Genomic DNA, 16,513 nt, shown 5'->3' on the forward strand with positions numbered 1-16,513 from the left:
GGATATCAACTTCATCTCCAGGTGCCAAAACCCTCCCATTCATCCTTACTACTGCACCAGCATTACCATCATGGTGCCTAGAGACGATCATCATTTGCGTTTTCTCAGGTGCAAATGTTACTTGTCATCTATTTCCCCAAGCTGATATAGCTCTTAGCTGGTGATTGATGTAGCTTAGAGCAGCTGGCATTTCTTCTCTTGGATAAGTGAATGTCAGTGTACAGTCGTCTGCATATGCATGTGATTCTGGGATGAGATGAAGAAGGTCGTTGAAGTAGACATTCCATAACAATGGTCTCAGCACGCTTCCTTGTGGAACACTTGCCCCAATAGGATGTCTTGCTGATTCCGTTCCATTGAGACACTTAGAGATCTACCATGAAGGTAATCACTGAGGAGACATAGCATAGAGCCTGCAATTCTCAGTGCTAGAAGTCTTGCTAAGAGGCCCTGGTGCCACACCCGGTCGAAAGCACCAGAAATGTCCAGTGCTTCCACACAGCTGACTTTGGATTCATCCAGTGACTGTTGCCACTTAGTGGAGAGGTTTAACAACAGATCAGCAGCAGAGTAACCTTTCCTGAAGCCATATTGACGATCACAAATTAGTGAGTGGTAGTCAAAAAACTCTGTCATTTGTCTTGAGATTATTGTCTCAAGGATCTTACCAGTGATTGGCAGGAGTGACACTGGTCTGTAGTTGCTGATTTCTGCTCTGCTCTTCTTTTTGTGAACAGGGACAACATTTCCCTCTTTCCACAGTGAGGGCCATTTACACTGTACTAGGCAGTGCTGAAAGATGCGAGTTAGAGGTGCTGCTAGCTGGTCTGCACATCTTAGCAATCTTGGGCTCAACTTGTCTGGGCCCACAGCCTTTTCTTGGTCGAGCGATTTAAGAAGAAAATGCACCTCCTCCTGCCTTATTGTCACCACTGACAGTTTTGACACAGCTCTTGCAGCTAGCCAAGGAGGGTCCCTTGCTGGATCTGGAACTTGCATTTTGGTAGCAAAGTGTTCAGCAAAGAGGTCCGCCTTCTCTTGACTACTAGTAGAGGTGGTCCCATCCTGTCGATTTAGAAGTTGAATGAGTTCATCAGGCAGATAACCTTGTCTGTCCTTGACCAGGGACCACCAGGTTTTAGAGCCTACCCTACCTGATGCTAGCTTTCTTTTAGTGTCCACCTCCCATTTAGCAATGGCCCACTTTTGAACGTCACCCATATGCCTACAGGCTTGCCTGTGCAAGTTCCTGTTATAGGTGGTAGGATGTCTCTTATACCTTCGCCATGCTTTGTGCTTAGCTGTAGCAGCCTCTCTACAACGAAAGCCAAACCAAGGCTGATCTGTAGGCTTCGTTACATATTGCCGGTGAGGAATGTGTTCTTGTTGTAGATTAAGGATGTGTCCAGTGAAGGCTTTCACTTGGTTGTCAACATCCCCTTGGAAAAGAGCATTCCAATCGGTGGTGGCGAGCTTAGAGCAAAGGGCTGGCCAATTACCTCTTTCCCATAGCCACGTTGTGCGTGTGGACTCCTCACCTCGTTCTGTTGGGATCTTAAGTGTCGTAAAAACAGCCTTGTGGTCAGACGATCCAACGTAGCCGAGGGGTTGACAAGTGACTATGCCTTCTGCCAGATCACTCACTACTGGGTCAAGGGAGGAGCCAGAGATATGAGTAGGGAAATCATCAAAGTTTCTCATGTCAAATACAGCAAGAAGGTCATCAAAGTCCCTCTGTATAAGGTGTTGGTTGAGGTTACCAACAATTATGATATATTGACAGTTGTGTTGTAGTAGAAGGGAGTCAATATTCTCTCTCTCTCTCTCTTTCTCTCTCTCTCTCTCTCTCTCTCTCTCTCTCTCTCTCTCTCTCTCTCTCTCTCTCTCTCTCTCTCTCTCTCTCTCTCTCTCTCTCTCTCTCTCTCTCTCTCTCTCTATCTCTCTATCTATCTATCTATCTATCTATCTATCTATCTATCTATCTATCTATCTATCTATCTTTCTCTCTCTTTCTCTTTCTCTTTCTCTCTTTCTCTTTCTCTCCTATTTACAATACAAGATAAGAGTTGTTACCTGCATCATCTCATCTGAAAGCCTCACCTAACATAACCTTCATTCAATATGTATTATTATGAAGCATATGTATATAGGGAACAGGATGAAGTTGGAACCATCTGAAGGCCAAATTTGATTAAGTCAACTGACCAAATAAGTGTTCTTGCTGCCCGTCTTACTCTACAGAAGCTGTATTCTAGCTGACCATGAAATGAAGCCAAGTGTGGTACCTTGACAATATTGACTTTGTACATGTCAGTAAGGTCACCAACATCTCTTCTGTGCTGGAGACAAGAGATAAGTCGTCTTGGATTCCTTGCCTCCGGGCGGAGGCAAGGAATCTAAGAAAGTGATGCATACTCTAGGTGTGAGCGCACTTGTGTCTCACAGAGGTGTGTGTTGTAGAGGGAGGTTGTGTTGCTGCTGCCTCTCCCACACAACTATAATTGTTGTAGAGGGAGGATGCGTTACTTCTGCCTCTCTCACACAACTGTAAGTGTTGTAGAGGGAGATTGTGTTGTTGTTGCTGCCTCTTCCTCTCTTATAGAGCAGATACGAGATGTACCTTAGTCCTGCTAGCTTCCTGGCTGCCTTGCTCGCAGGGTTTACCACGTGATTCTTCATAGTCATTTTAGAGTCAAATTTCAACCTAGAATGTCCGCTTCATCCCCGGGTTCCAACATTCTCCCATTCATTCTTACCCTTGTTCCGTCATTACCATCATGGTGCCTAGAGACCATCATCATTTCCGTTTTCTCAAAAGTAAATATAACCTGCCATCGTTTTCCTCAGGCTGATATAGCTGTAAGCTGGTGATTGATGTAATTTAGATCAGCTGTTATTTCCTCCTTTGGATAAGTAAATGTCAGAATACAGAAGTCTGCACGTGAGTGGGATTCTAGGATGAGTTGAAGATAATCGAAGTTGACAACCCTTAACAATGGACCAAGCACACTTCCCTGTAGAACACCGACACTGAATTGTTGTCTCTGTCTCGTTGAGAGCTACTCGTAGAGATGTACCTCGAAGGTCGTCGCTAAGGAGGCATAGTGCAGAGCCAGTGACTCCCAGTGCTTGACGTTATATCAAGGGTCCCTGGTGCCATTACTCAGTCGAAATCACAAGCAATGTCCAGTGCTTCTCTCTCTCTCTCTCTCTCTCTCTCTCTCTCTCTCTCTCTCTCTCCTTGTCTCTCTGCCTCTGTCTCTCTGTCTCTCTGTCTCTCTGTCCCTCTGTCTCTCTGTCTCTGTCTCTCTGTCTCTCTCTCTGTCTCTCTGTCTGTCTGTCTGTCTGTCTGTCTGTCTCTCTCTCTCTCTCTCTCTCTCTCTCTCTCTCTCTCTCTCTCTCTCTCTCTCTCTCTCTCTCTCTCTCTCTGTTAATAAAATTCCTACTTTTCTCTTCTTTATTTACGCTTCCTTCCACTCCAGTTCTTTATTTTCCGTATTTTTCTCTTTCTCCTCTCTTCCTCCGCTCTTCCGTCTCCCTGTTATCTCTCCCTCCTTTTTTAGCCTCTCCTTTTCATTCACTTTATATTTCGTCTGGTTTTCCTCTGGGCTTTCCATTGTTCATCTTCGTTTATTTTATCATTTGTAATGATAGAAAGATAGATAGATAGATAGATAGATAGAGAAAGAAAGAGAAAAAATAAAGAGAGAAAAAGAAAGAGGGTGAAGAGGGTAATTACTGGCTTAGGGAATTAATGGAGTGGAGTCATTAACGAGGAAAATGAATGAGCTTAGCCACACTGCGTGTGAAAGTGGAGGAGGAGGTGGGCGGATAGCAGGGAGGAAAAAGAATGGAGAACACACACACACACACATTTATATATATATACATATATATATATATATATATATATATATATATATATATATATATATATATATATATATATATATATATATATATATATATATATATATATATATATATATATATATAAGAGAATAAGTGATCTGGATGCCCATGATGCTCTGTATCTCCTCACAAGGTGTCTTACTCTGCCAAGACTTTCTTCTTGAGGTGTGCGCCTTCTTTCGACAACCCAACACTCAGTGAATATGACGCACTTCTGAGATCTATTTTTAAGAAGACACTGAATCTGTCACTGGAAAATCAGCAATGGGATCAAGTAACTCTTCCGGGGCTACTGGGAGATGTGCAAGGCAACGCAGGTAACTTGACCTGCATTTCTGTCCTCGTGTTTGGCTTCCAGTGAACTAGCAAAAGAGAATGTCCCCGAGCGCTTGAGAGGTGCAATAGGAGCTCAACAGCCGTGCTGTGGGACACCCTTGCAGACTCTTCAAACAGACCAGCTCCTCCCAGAGAGCACAAATAGTCATACTAGGACAAATCGATCATAGAAAAAATCGCCAACATAGTGCTCAACAACGCTTCGGGAAAGGACAAAGCTCGTCTCTTGGCGGTGAAGGCACCACATTCAGGAAATTTCCTTTTAGCTGTTCCCAATTCCATCTTGGGCACTCGACTCGTCCCACAGGCTATTCAGATTGGTGTTGCTCTTCGCTTAGCCGCCCCCATACTTACCGAACGTAGGTGTACATGCGGAAGGGCAGGGCTCTCTCTCTCGGCTGGGCAACCAGCTGTAGCAAGGTTTCTCTTTATGATATCGTTAACTTCATTGTGTATTGAGTGCCAACCCTTGGCTTTGGAGCAGTTTAGACCATGTAGACCATATTGGTCGGCTTTCGCATCGCCACAAATACACGTATATTCTGTGTGAATTGGGGCAGCAAGTCGGAGAGCCCATGTAGTACATAGTCTTAGGGTCGAGGCGTGTTCCCATTGCCAGAATGGGAACTGCTTGGAGGAAGTCCCCAGAGTGAGATGCACTCACAGCTTGGAGACGGGCAGTCTCCCTGTCTGATGTTACATTCCTAAGCATGTTGGCAAGCACTTTTTCACCGATGGTGCCATCCTAACTTGACTGTTTGTAGGCCAGTACTGCACTAGGTTTTGGTGCTGGAGCAGCAAGAGTCTCCCATTCAGTGATGGCACTGGCGTAGCTAGGGTCCTGTGTTCCTGCTGAGTCACTGAGGTTGTCCAGAATAATTTGTTATATTAACTCTTTTGATGCTATGGAAGAGAATAGAAAAGCTGGTAGTGCAATCTGGGAGGATCTGTGTACTCCCAGCCCCCGAAGCTTGACTGGAAGTGAAGCTGGGGAGCATCTCAAGCACTAGGTAAGTTTTCGGATTGACAGGGACCTGGTGAGTAGGTAGAAGGCATCATGTGTATCGATGTCTTTCATCCTGCCTTCCATCGTCCTGAGGCCTGAGATTTTCTTTTCTAGGATTAGATCAATGGCACTGGGCCCAAGCGGAGCTATTGGCTGGATCAATGGCTCGTGCTCCTGGTAAAACAGCACTAATATTCTGGATCATCTGTCGATTGATAGAAACTATTTCACATTTGGTGGGGTTTAAAGACAGGTCCAGGTTCTCTCCCATGTCTTTAATTTTCTGATGTCCTCTAGAAGAGATTCTGTTGTGCCAGCTAGGGTACCAACATCCAAGAACCAGATATTGAGCTCACTGGAGAGCGCTTCTGTGACCTCCTTGATGACCATACAGAATAGAAAGGGGACAAGAGGGGTCCCCATGTTGCACACCCACACACGAGTCAATTTCATGGTCCCCAAACAATATTTTAGAAATCACACTATAACACGAGGGAAGGGAAGTGTTTAGAAACTGCTTGGAGAGCAGCATCCCTTCTGACTAAGTTGAAAACATTGGCAAAATGTAATTTAATCAAAGCTTTTTCATCGGTCATGTTGTTGATGTAGACTCGTGCTGCGTGGGCAGCTGCTTCACAGCCTTGTTGAACACCAAAACCGAACAGAGTTGGTTTCAACATTGCAGCAGCCTCTTGACTCACCCTTCTTACTGCAGCCTTGGCGACTAGGCGCGGAAGGGTGTTACCCACTGCAATGGGCCTGATTCCTCCATCCTTTTTCCGGAGGGCACACAATGAGGCACCAAAGAAGAGGGGTCTAATGGCCTCTGGGACACTGCCAGCCAGGCACACATTGGAAAATTTGGTGAGTTCAGACAACAGCCTCTCTGAAACTTCACCAAGTGCTGGATTGAGTATTTGTTTTAAGTGTTGAGGCCTTAAACCGGTGAAACCTCCTGCTGAGCCCTGTGGAAATGACATAGCAGCTTTATACACATCAGCATCCTGTAAGGTTAGATGTTCTTCGCCTGCTGCAATGTCAGGGAGGTCAATGTTGGTACTGGGAGCCCTGGGTGGATGTTTGTCCTTCAGGGCTTGTGCTGTAATGACGTCCTTAGGGGCGATGGTATCCTCATTGCTTATAAGTCTCACTGCTCCAATAGTATAACCCTCTTCTATATTTTGCTAATATGGGCTCTGATTTTTGAGGCGTCAGGTGTCCTGTTGTTGGCATTTGTCCGGCAGGTGTTTCTCGCCCTGGAGAGGAGACGGACGAGGTTATTATCTCTAGGGAATGCATTTATTGCCCTAATAACAGATGTTGCTAGTGACTAGTGGAAATTTTCGTTAAACTTCCCCGAAATATATGAGGCCTTTTGTTTATCCTGGAAAAAAAAACACGCAAACTGTGAAATAAACTCTAGAAAAACTGTGAAAACTACATTATTCATTCGTAAAAATTAGAACATTGACGCTTACATTCACACACAAATTAAAAAATTGTAATTCTATGTACATATCAGTCTTGAACGTTTCGTTCACGTTAACAATTACAGGAGCTGTCGTAAGCACCCTTAAAAAAAATATTACAAAATTCGCTCACATGCGAACGCTCATGGAAAAAAGTAACAATATAAAAACCTATGAAATGCATTTTTCTTTCACGTAAGAAAAAAAATATCATTAAATAGCAGAATGTGTAAAATATATTCAAACTGTTGTAAATTTTTCATTTTTTTACAAATTTCGCCCATGAACGTTAAAAAAAATGGAGTTTTATGCACCTGAAAAAATATTAAAACATTAGCTCTTGTCCGCAGAAATGTTGAAATCACCGTTTATGCTAATGTGAATGCAGAAATCCTCGTTCATGGCCGTATAAATGTAAAAATTATGGTTCGTGTAAATATAAATGTGTGAGGTTCGTTCATGTTATTATAACTTTGAAAAAAACTATAATTTGGAAAAAGATTGGATTATATATCTGAAAAATACAGAAATTAAATAACTACAAATTTATTTGTCAAAGCCATTGTGTCTCATGGTGACCTGAGAACACTGTGTCTCATTGTGACCTGAGAACACTGTGTTTCATTGTGACCTGAGAACACTGTGTCTCACTGTGACCTGAGAATACTGTGTCTCATTGTGACCTGAGAATACTGTGTCTCATTGTGACCTGAGAATACTGTGTCTCATTGTGACCTGAGAATACTGTGTCTCATTGTGACCTGAGAATACTGTGTCTGATTCTGACCTGATAATACTGTGTCTCATTGTGACCTGAGAATACTGTGTCTCATTGTGACCTGAGAACACTGTGTCTCATTGTGACCTGAGAACACTGTGTCTCATTGTGACCTGAGAATACTGTGTCTCATTGTGACCTGAGAACACTGTGTCTCATTGTGACCTGAGAACACTGTGTCTCATTGTGACCTGAGAATACTGTGTCTCATTGTGACCTGAGAATACTGTGTCTCATTGTGACCTGAGAATACTGTGTCTCATTGTGACCTGAGAATACTGTGTCTCATTATGACCTGAGAATACTGTGTCTCATTGTGACCTGAGAATACTGTGTCTCATTGGGACCTGAGAATACTGTGTCTCATTGTGACCTGAGAATACTGTGTCTCATTGTGACCTGAGAATACTGTGTCTCATTATGACCTGAGAATACTGTGTCTCATTGTGACCTAAGAATACTGTGTCTCATTGTGACCTGAGAATACTGTGTCTCATTGTGACCTGAGAATACTGTGTCTCATTGTGACCTGAGAATACTGTGTCTCATTGTGACCTGAGAATACCGTGTCTCATTGTGACCTGAGAATACTGTGTCTCATTGTGACCTGAGAATACTGTGTCTCATTGTGACCTGTGTCTCATTGTGACCTGAGAATACTGTGTCTCATTGTGACCTGAGAATAGTGTGTCTCATTGTGACCTGAGAATACTGTGTCTCATTGTGGCCTGAGAATACTGTGTCTCATTGTGACCTGAGAATACTGTGTCTCATTGTGACCTGAGAATACTGTGTCTCATTATGACCTGAGAATACTGTGTCTCATTGTGGCCTGAGAATACTGTGTCTCATTGTGACCTGATAATACTGTGTCTCATTGTGACCTGAGAATACTGTGTCTCATTGTGACCTGAGAATACTGTGTCTCATTGTGACCTGAGAATACTGTGTCTCATTGTGACCTGAGAATACTGTGTCTCATTGTGAACTGAGAATACTGTGTCTCATTATGACCTGAGAATACTGTGTCTCATTGTGACCTGAGAATACTGTGTCTCATTGTGACCTGAGAATACTGTGTCTCATTGTGACCTGAGAATACTGTGTCTCATTGTGACCTGAGAGTACTGTGTCTCATTGTGACCTGAGAATACTGTGTCTCATTGTGACCTGAGAATACTGTGTCTCATTGTGGCCTGAGAATACTGTGTCTCATTGTGACCTGAGAATACTGTGTCTCATTGTGACCTGAGAACACTGTGTCTCATTGTGACCTGAGAATACTGTGTCTCATTGTGACCTGAGAATACTGTGTCTCATTGTGACCTGAGAATACTGTGTCTCATTGTGACCTGAGAATACTGTGTCTCATTGTGACCTGAGAATACTGTGTCTCATTGTGGCCTGAGAATACTGTGTCTCATTGTGACCTGAGAATACTGTGTCTCATTGTAACCTGAGAATACTGTGTCTCATTGTGACCTGAGAATACTGTGTCTCATTGTGACCTGATAATACTGTGTCTCATTGTGACCTGAGAAAACTGTGTCTCATTGTGACCTGAGAATACTGTGTCTCATTGTGACCTGAGAATACTGTGTCTCATTGTGACCTGAGAATACTGTGTCTCATTGTGACCTGAGAATATTGTGTCTCATTGTGACCTGAGAATACTGTGTCTCATTGTGACCTGAGAATACTGTGTCTCATTCTGACCTGAGAACACTGTGTCTCATTCTGACCTGAGAACACTGTGTCTTATTGTGACCTGAGAACACTGTGTCTCATTCTGACCTGAGAACACTGTGTCTCATTGTCACCTGAGAACACTGTGTTTATTGTGACCTAAGAACACTGTTTCACTGTGACCTGAGAACACTGTGTCTCACTGTGACATGAGAACATTGTGTTTTATTGTGACCTGAGAACACTCTGTTTATTGTGACCTGAGAACACTGTCTTTCACTGTGACCTGAGAACACTGTGTCTCACTGTGACCTGAGAACACTGTGTTTCATTGTGACCTGAGAACACTGTGTTTCACAGTAACCTGGAACATTATGTATCACTCTGGTATGATACAGTATGTCTGACACAGTAACCTGGAACATTATGTCTCACTCTGGTATGATACAGTATGTCTGACACAGTAACCTGGAGCATTATGTCTCACTCTGGTATGATACAGTATGTCTGACACAGTAACCTGGAACATTATGTCTCACTCTGGTATGATACAGTATGTCTGACACAGTAACCTGGAACATTATGTCTCACTCTGGTATGATACAGTATGTCTGACACAGTAACCTGGAACATTATGTCTCACTCTGGTATGATACATTATGTCTGACACAGTAACCTGGAACATTATGTCTCACTCTGGTATGATACAGTATGTCTGACACAGTAACCTGGAACATTATGTCTCACTCTGGTATGATACAGTATGTCTGACACAATAACCTGGAACATTATGTCTCACTCTGGTATGATACAGTATGTCTGACACAGTAACCTGGAACATTATCTCTCACTCTGGTATGATACAGTATGTCTGACACAGCAACCTGGAACATTATGTCTCACTCTGGTATGATTCAGTATGTCTGACACAGTAACCTGGAACATTATGTCTCACTCTGGTATGATACAGTATGTCTGACACAGTAACCTGGAACATTATGTCTCACTCTGGTATGATACAGTATGTCTGACACAATAACCTGGAACATTATGTCTCACTCTGGTATGATACAGTATGTCTGACACAGTAACCTGGAACATTATCTCTCACTCTGGTATGATACAGTATGTCTGACACAGTAACCTGGAACATTATGTCTCACTCTGGTATGTTTCAGTATGTCTGACACAGTAACCTGGAACATTATGTCTCACTCTGGTATGATACAGTATGTCTGACACAGTAACCTGGAACATTATGTCTCACTCTGGTATGATTCAGTATGTCTGACACAGTAACCTGGAACATTATGTCTCACTCTGGTATGATACAGTATGTCTGACACAGTAACCTGGAACATTATGTCTCACTCTGGCATGATACAGTATGTCTGACACAGTAACCTGGAACATTATGTCTCACTCTGGTATGATACAGTATGTCTGACACAGTAACCTGGAACATTATGTCTCACTCTGGCATCATACAGTATGTCTGACACAGTAACCTGGAACATTATGTCTCACTCTGGTATGATACAGTATGTCTGACTCAGTAACCTGGAACATTATGTCTCACTCTGGCATGATACAGTATGTCTGACACAGTAACCTGTAACATTATGTCTCACTCTGGTATGATACAGTATGTCTGACACAGTAACCTGGAACATTATGTCTCACTCTGGTATGATACAGTATGTCTGACACAATAACCTGGAACATTATGTCTCACTCTGGTATGATACAGTATGTCTGACACAGTAACCTGGAACATTATCTCTCACTCTGGTATGATACAGTATGTCTGACACAGCAACCTGGAACATTATGTCTCACTCTGGTATGATTCAGTATGTCTGACACAGTAACCTGGAACATTATGTCTCACTCTGGTATGATACAGTATGTCTGACACAGTAACCTGGAACATTATGTCTCACTCTGGTATGATACAGTATGTCTGACACAATAACCTGGAACATTATGTCTCACTCTGGTATGATACAGTATGTCTGACACAGTAACCTGGAACATTATGTCTCACTCTGGTATGATACAGTATGTCTGACACAGTAACCTGGAACATTATGTCTCACTCTGGTATGTTTCAGTATGTCTGACACAGTAACCTGGAACATTATGTCTCACTCTGGTATGATACAGTATGTCTGACACAGTAACCTGGAACATTATGTCTCACTCTGGTATGATTCAGTATGTCTGACACAGTAACCTGGAACATTATGTCTCACTCTGGTATGATACAGTATGTCTGACACAGTAACCTGGAACATTATGTCTCACTCTGGCATGATACAGTATGTCTGACACAGTAACCTGGAACATTATGTCTCACTCTGGTATGATACAGTATGTCTGACACAGTAACCTGGAACATTATGTCTCACTCTGGCATCATACAGTATGTCTGACACAGTAACCTGGAACATTATGTCTCACTCTGGTATGATACAGTATGTCTGACTCAGTAACCTGGAACATTATGTCTCACTCTGGCATGATACAGTATGTCTGACACAGTAACCTGGAACATTATGTCTCACTCTGGTATGATACAGTATGTCTGACACAGTAACCTGGAACATTATGTCTCACTCTGGCATGATACAGTATGTCTGACACAGTAACCTGGAACATCATGTCTCACTCTGGCATGATACATTATGTCTGACACAGTAACCTGGAACATCATGTCTCACTCTGGCATGATACAGTATGTCTGACACAGTAACCTGGAACATTATCTCTCACTCTGGTATGATACAGTATGTCTGACACAGCAACCTGGAACATTATGTCTCACTCTGGTATGATTCAGAATGTCTGACACAGTAACCTGGAACATTATGTCTCACTCTGGTATGATACAGTATGTCTGACACAGTAACCTGGAACATTATGTCTCACTCTGGTATGATACAGTATGTCTGACACAATAACCTGGAACATTATGTCTCACTCTGGTATGATACAGTATGTCTGACACAGTAACCTGGAACATTATCTCTCACTCTGGTATGATACAGTATGTCTGACACAGTAACCTGGAACATTATGTCTCACTCTGGTATGTTACAGTATGTCTGACACAGTAACCTGGAACATTATGTCTCACTCTGGTATGATACAGTATGTCTGACACAGTAACCTGGAACATTATGTCTCACTCTGGTATGATTCAGTATGTCTGACACAGTAACCTGGAACATTATGTCTCACTCTGGTATGATACAGTATGTCTGACACAGTAACCTGGAACATTATGTCTCACTCTGGCATGATACAGTATGTCTGACACAGTAACCTGGAACATTATGTCTCACTCTGGTATGATACAGTATGTCTGACACAGTAACCTGGAACATTATGTCTCACTCTGGCATCATACAGTATATCTGACACAGTAACCTGGAACATTATGTCTCACTCTGGTATGATACAGTATGTCTGACACAATAACCTGGAACATTATGTCTCACTCTGGTATGATACAGTATGTCTGACACAGTAACCTGGAACATTATCTCTCACTCTGGTATGATACAGTATGTCTGACAGAGCAACCTGGAACATTATGTCTCACTCTGGTATGATTCAGTATGTCTGACACAGTAACCTGGAACATTATGTCTCACTCTGGTATGATACAGTATGTCTGACACAGTAACCTGGAACATTATGTCTCACTCTGGTATGATACAGTATGTCTGACACAATAACCTGGAACATTATGTCTCACTCAGGTATGATACAGTATGTCTGACACAGTAACCTGGAACATTATTCTCTACTCTGGTATGATACAGTATGTCTGACACAGTAACCTGAACATTATGTCTCACTCTGGTATGTTTCAGTATGTCTGACACAGTAACCTGGAACATTATGTCTCACTCTGGTATGATACAGTATGTCTGACACAGTAACCTGGAACATTATGTCTCACTCTGGTATGATTCAGTATGTCTGACACAGTAACCTGGAACATTATGTCTCACTCTGGTATGATACAGTATGTCTGACAGCAGTAACCTGGAACATTATGTCTCACTCTGGCATGATACAGTATGTCTGACACAGTAACCTGGAACATTATGTCTCACTCTGTATGATACAGTATGTCTGACACAGTAACCCCTGGAACATTATGTCTCACTCTGGCATCATACAGTATGTCTGACTACAGTAACCTGGAACATTATGCCTCTCTCTGGTATGATACAGTATGTCTGACTCAGTAACCTGGAACATTATGTCTCACTCTGGCATGATACAGTATGTCTGACACAGTAACCTGGAACATTATGTCTCACTCTGGTATGATACAGTATGTCTGACACAGTAACCTGGAACATTATGTCTCACTCTGGCATGATACAGTATGTCTGACACAGTAACCTGGAACATCATGTCTCACTCTGGCATGATACAGTATGTCTGACACAGTAACCTGGAACATCATGTCTCACTCTGGTATGATACAGTATGTCTGACACAGTAACCTGGAACATCATGTCTCACTCTGGCATGATACAGTATGTCTGACACAGTAACACTCTGGTGTCTTGCTTCAGGGAAAGTTTTCATTATCTGTTAATTTTCCACTCTTTCCCCTTCCCCTACCCCTTTCCCCTTCTTCTACCCTTTTCCCCTTCCCCTACCCCTTTCCCCTTCTTCTACCCTTTTCCCCTTCCCCTACCCCTTTCCCCTTCCCCCTTCCCTTCCCCTTTCCCTTCCCATTCCCCCTTTTTCCTTTTCCCCTTCCCCTACCCCTTTTCCTTTCCCCTCCCTTACCCTTTTCCCCTTTTCCCCTTCCCCACCCTTTTTCCTTCCCCTCCCCTTACCCCTACCCCTTTTCCTTCCCCCATTTTCCCCTTCCTTCCTTCCCCTACCTTTTTCCTTCCCCTTCCCTTTTTCCTGCCCCTACCCCTTTTTCCTTCCTCCCTCCCCCATCCCCCTTTTCCTTCCTCTTCTTCCTTTTTCCTTCACCTTTTCCCTTACCCCTCCTTCCCTTCCCCTCCCACCCATTTTCCTTCCCCTACCCCTTTTCCTTCCCCTACCCTTTTCCCTTCCCTCCCCACCCCTCCCCCTTTTCCCCTCCCCTTTCCCCTTTTCTTCCCCTCCTTCCCTGCCCCTTTTCCTCCCCTCCTTCCACCCTCCCCTTTTTCCTTCTCATTCACCCTTTTCCTTCCCCTACCCATTTTTCCTTCCCCTACCTTTTTTCCTTCCCCTACCCCTTTTTCCTTCCCCTTACCCCTAAGCCTCCCCTCCCTTCCCCTCCCTCCCTTTTCCTTCCCCCTACCCCTTCCTTTTTCCCCTTCCCCTACCCTTTTTCCTTCCCCCACCCTTTTTCCTTACCCTTTTTCCTTCCCCTACCCATTTTTCCTTCCCCTCACCCTCCTTTTCCTACCCCTCCCTCCCTTTACCCCTTTTCCTTTTTCCTCCCCTTCACCTCTCACCCTTGCCCTTACCCCTTTTCCTTCCCCTTCCCCTTTTTCCTTCCCCTACCCATTTTTCCTTCCCCTACCCCTTTTTCCTTCCCCTACCCCTTTTTCCTTCCCCTACCCCTTTTTCTTTCCCCTGCCCCTTTTTCCTTCCCCTACCCCTTTTTCCTTCTCCTACCCCTTTTTCCTTCCCCTTCACTCTTTTCCTTCCCCTACCCATTTTTCCTTCCCTCCCCTTCCCCTCCTCCCCTTCCTATCCCCCTACCCCTTTTTCCTTCCCCTACCCCTTTTTCCTTCCCCTACCCCTTTTTCCTTCCCCTACCCCTTTCCCTTCCCATTTTTTCGTCTCCTTTCGTACCACCTTCCCCTTCTTTTCTTCCCCATTCACTCTAGAAACCTTCTCACTCTATCCTTCCTCTTTCTACCTTTTCCCCCTCCTGCTTCACCTCTCTTTCTCTCTCTCTCTCTCTCTCTCTCTCTCTCTCTCTCTCTCTCAGACTCTGTTACACTGAGTTCAACAAGGTTAGGTTTAAGCTTCCTAACTTTGTTTACAAGGTAAGAACTGTTACCTAAATCAGCTCACTTTATTGTTGATATATATAGATATGGAACAGGATGAAGTTGGAGCTATCTGTGGTCCAGCGATTTCATTTGGTCAACTCACTTTATTTCGTTGTTGTCATTATGCTGTAAGAACATGTTCCAGACTCATCCTGGGAATAAATGATCTCAGATGAAGTGATGTTCTGGGGAAGGGTACAGTGAGACTTAAGTTGCTGCCTGCTGCCCGTCTTGTTGTCTAGAAGCTCGCATCTCGCTGTCTTTGACAACAGTAAGGCCACCCATATCCCTCCAGCGATGAAGGCTATGCTGAAATAACAGATCTGTCCAGGAGAGAGGTGAGTGGTCTTACTCTGTTCTCTGTTTTATCAAGAAGTCGCAGATGAGATGGGGGACAGGCAGTCCAAGAAAGTGGAGTATACTCAAGGTGTGAGCGTACGGTGTCCCATGGCCTGGTAGGCATCACTCTCGCTTCACACTCAGAGAGTCTGTGGTTCGATCCTCGGCAAGGGTAGAAACATTGGGTGTGTTTCGCTACACCTGTTGTCCCACTTACCTAGCAAGCAAGTGGATACCTGGGTGTTAGTCGACTGGTGTGGGTCTCATCCTGGGGGACAAGATTGACGAACTTAATAGAAATAAGACAGACAGTCCTCGACGACGCAGTCTTTCTTGGGTTATCCTGAGTGGCTAACCCTCCGAGGGATTAAAAACCTGAACAAAATCCTATCTTATCTTGTGCCTCGTACAGAATCTTGCCACCTCCACTGTCGAACATATGTGAGATACGTCTAAGTGCTGTAAGCTTCCGTGCCGCTTTTCTTGCAAGATTTGCAACGTGGTTCTTCATAGTCAGTCTGGAGTCAGATTTCACCAAAAGGATATCAACTTCACCCCCTTTCCTCTCTCTCTCTCTCTCTCTCTCTCTCTCTCTCTCTCTCTCTCTCTCTCTCTCTCTCTCTCTCTCTCTCTCTCTCTCTCTCTCTCTCTCTCTCTCTCTCTCACTCTCTCTCTCTCTTTCTCTCTCTCTCTCTCTCTCTCTCTCTCTCTCTCTCTCTCTCTCTCTCTCTCTCTCTCTCTCTCTCTCTCTCTCTCTCTCTCTCTCTCTCTCTCTCTCTCTCTCACTCTCTCTCTCTCTCTCTCTCTCTCTCTCTCTCTCTCTCTCTCTCTCTCTCTCTCTCTCTCTCTCTCTCTCTCTCTCTCTCTCTTTCTTTCTCTACGTGAAAGACAGAGATGTTTGATATTATACGAAGAAAAGGCAGGGATAAACCAGGGAATACAGAGAGAAAAAAGATAA

Source organism: Cherax quadricarinatus, chromosome 4, assembly GCF_038502225.1.
Source record: "Cherax quadricarinatus isolate ZL_2023a chromosome 4, ASM3850222v1, whole genome shotgun sequence".
Lineage (NCBI taxonomy): Eukaryota > Metazoa > Arthropoda > Malacostraca > Decapoda > Parastacidae > Cherax > Cherax quadricarinatus.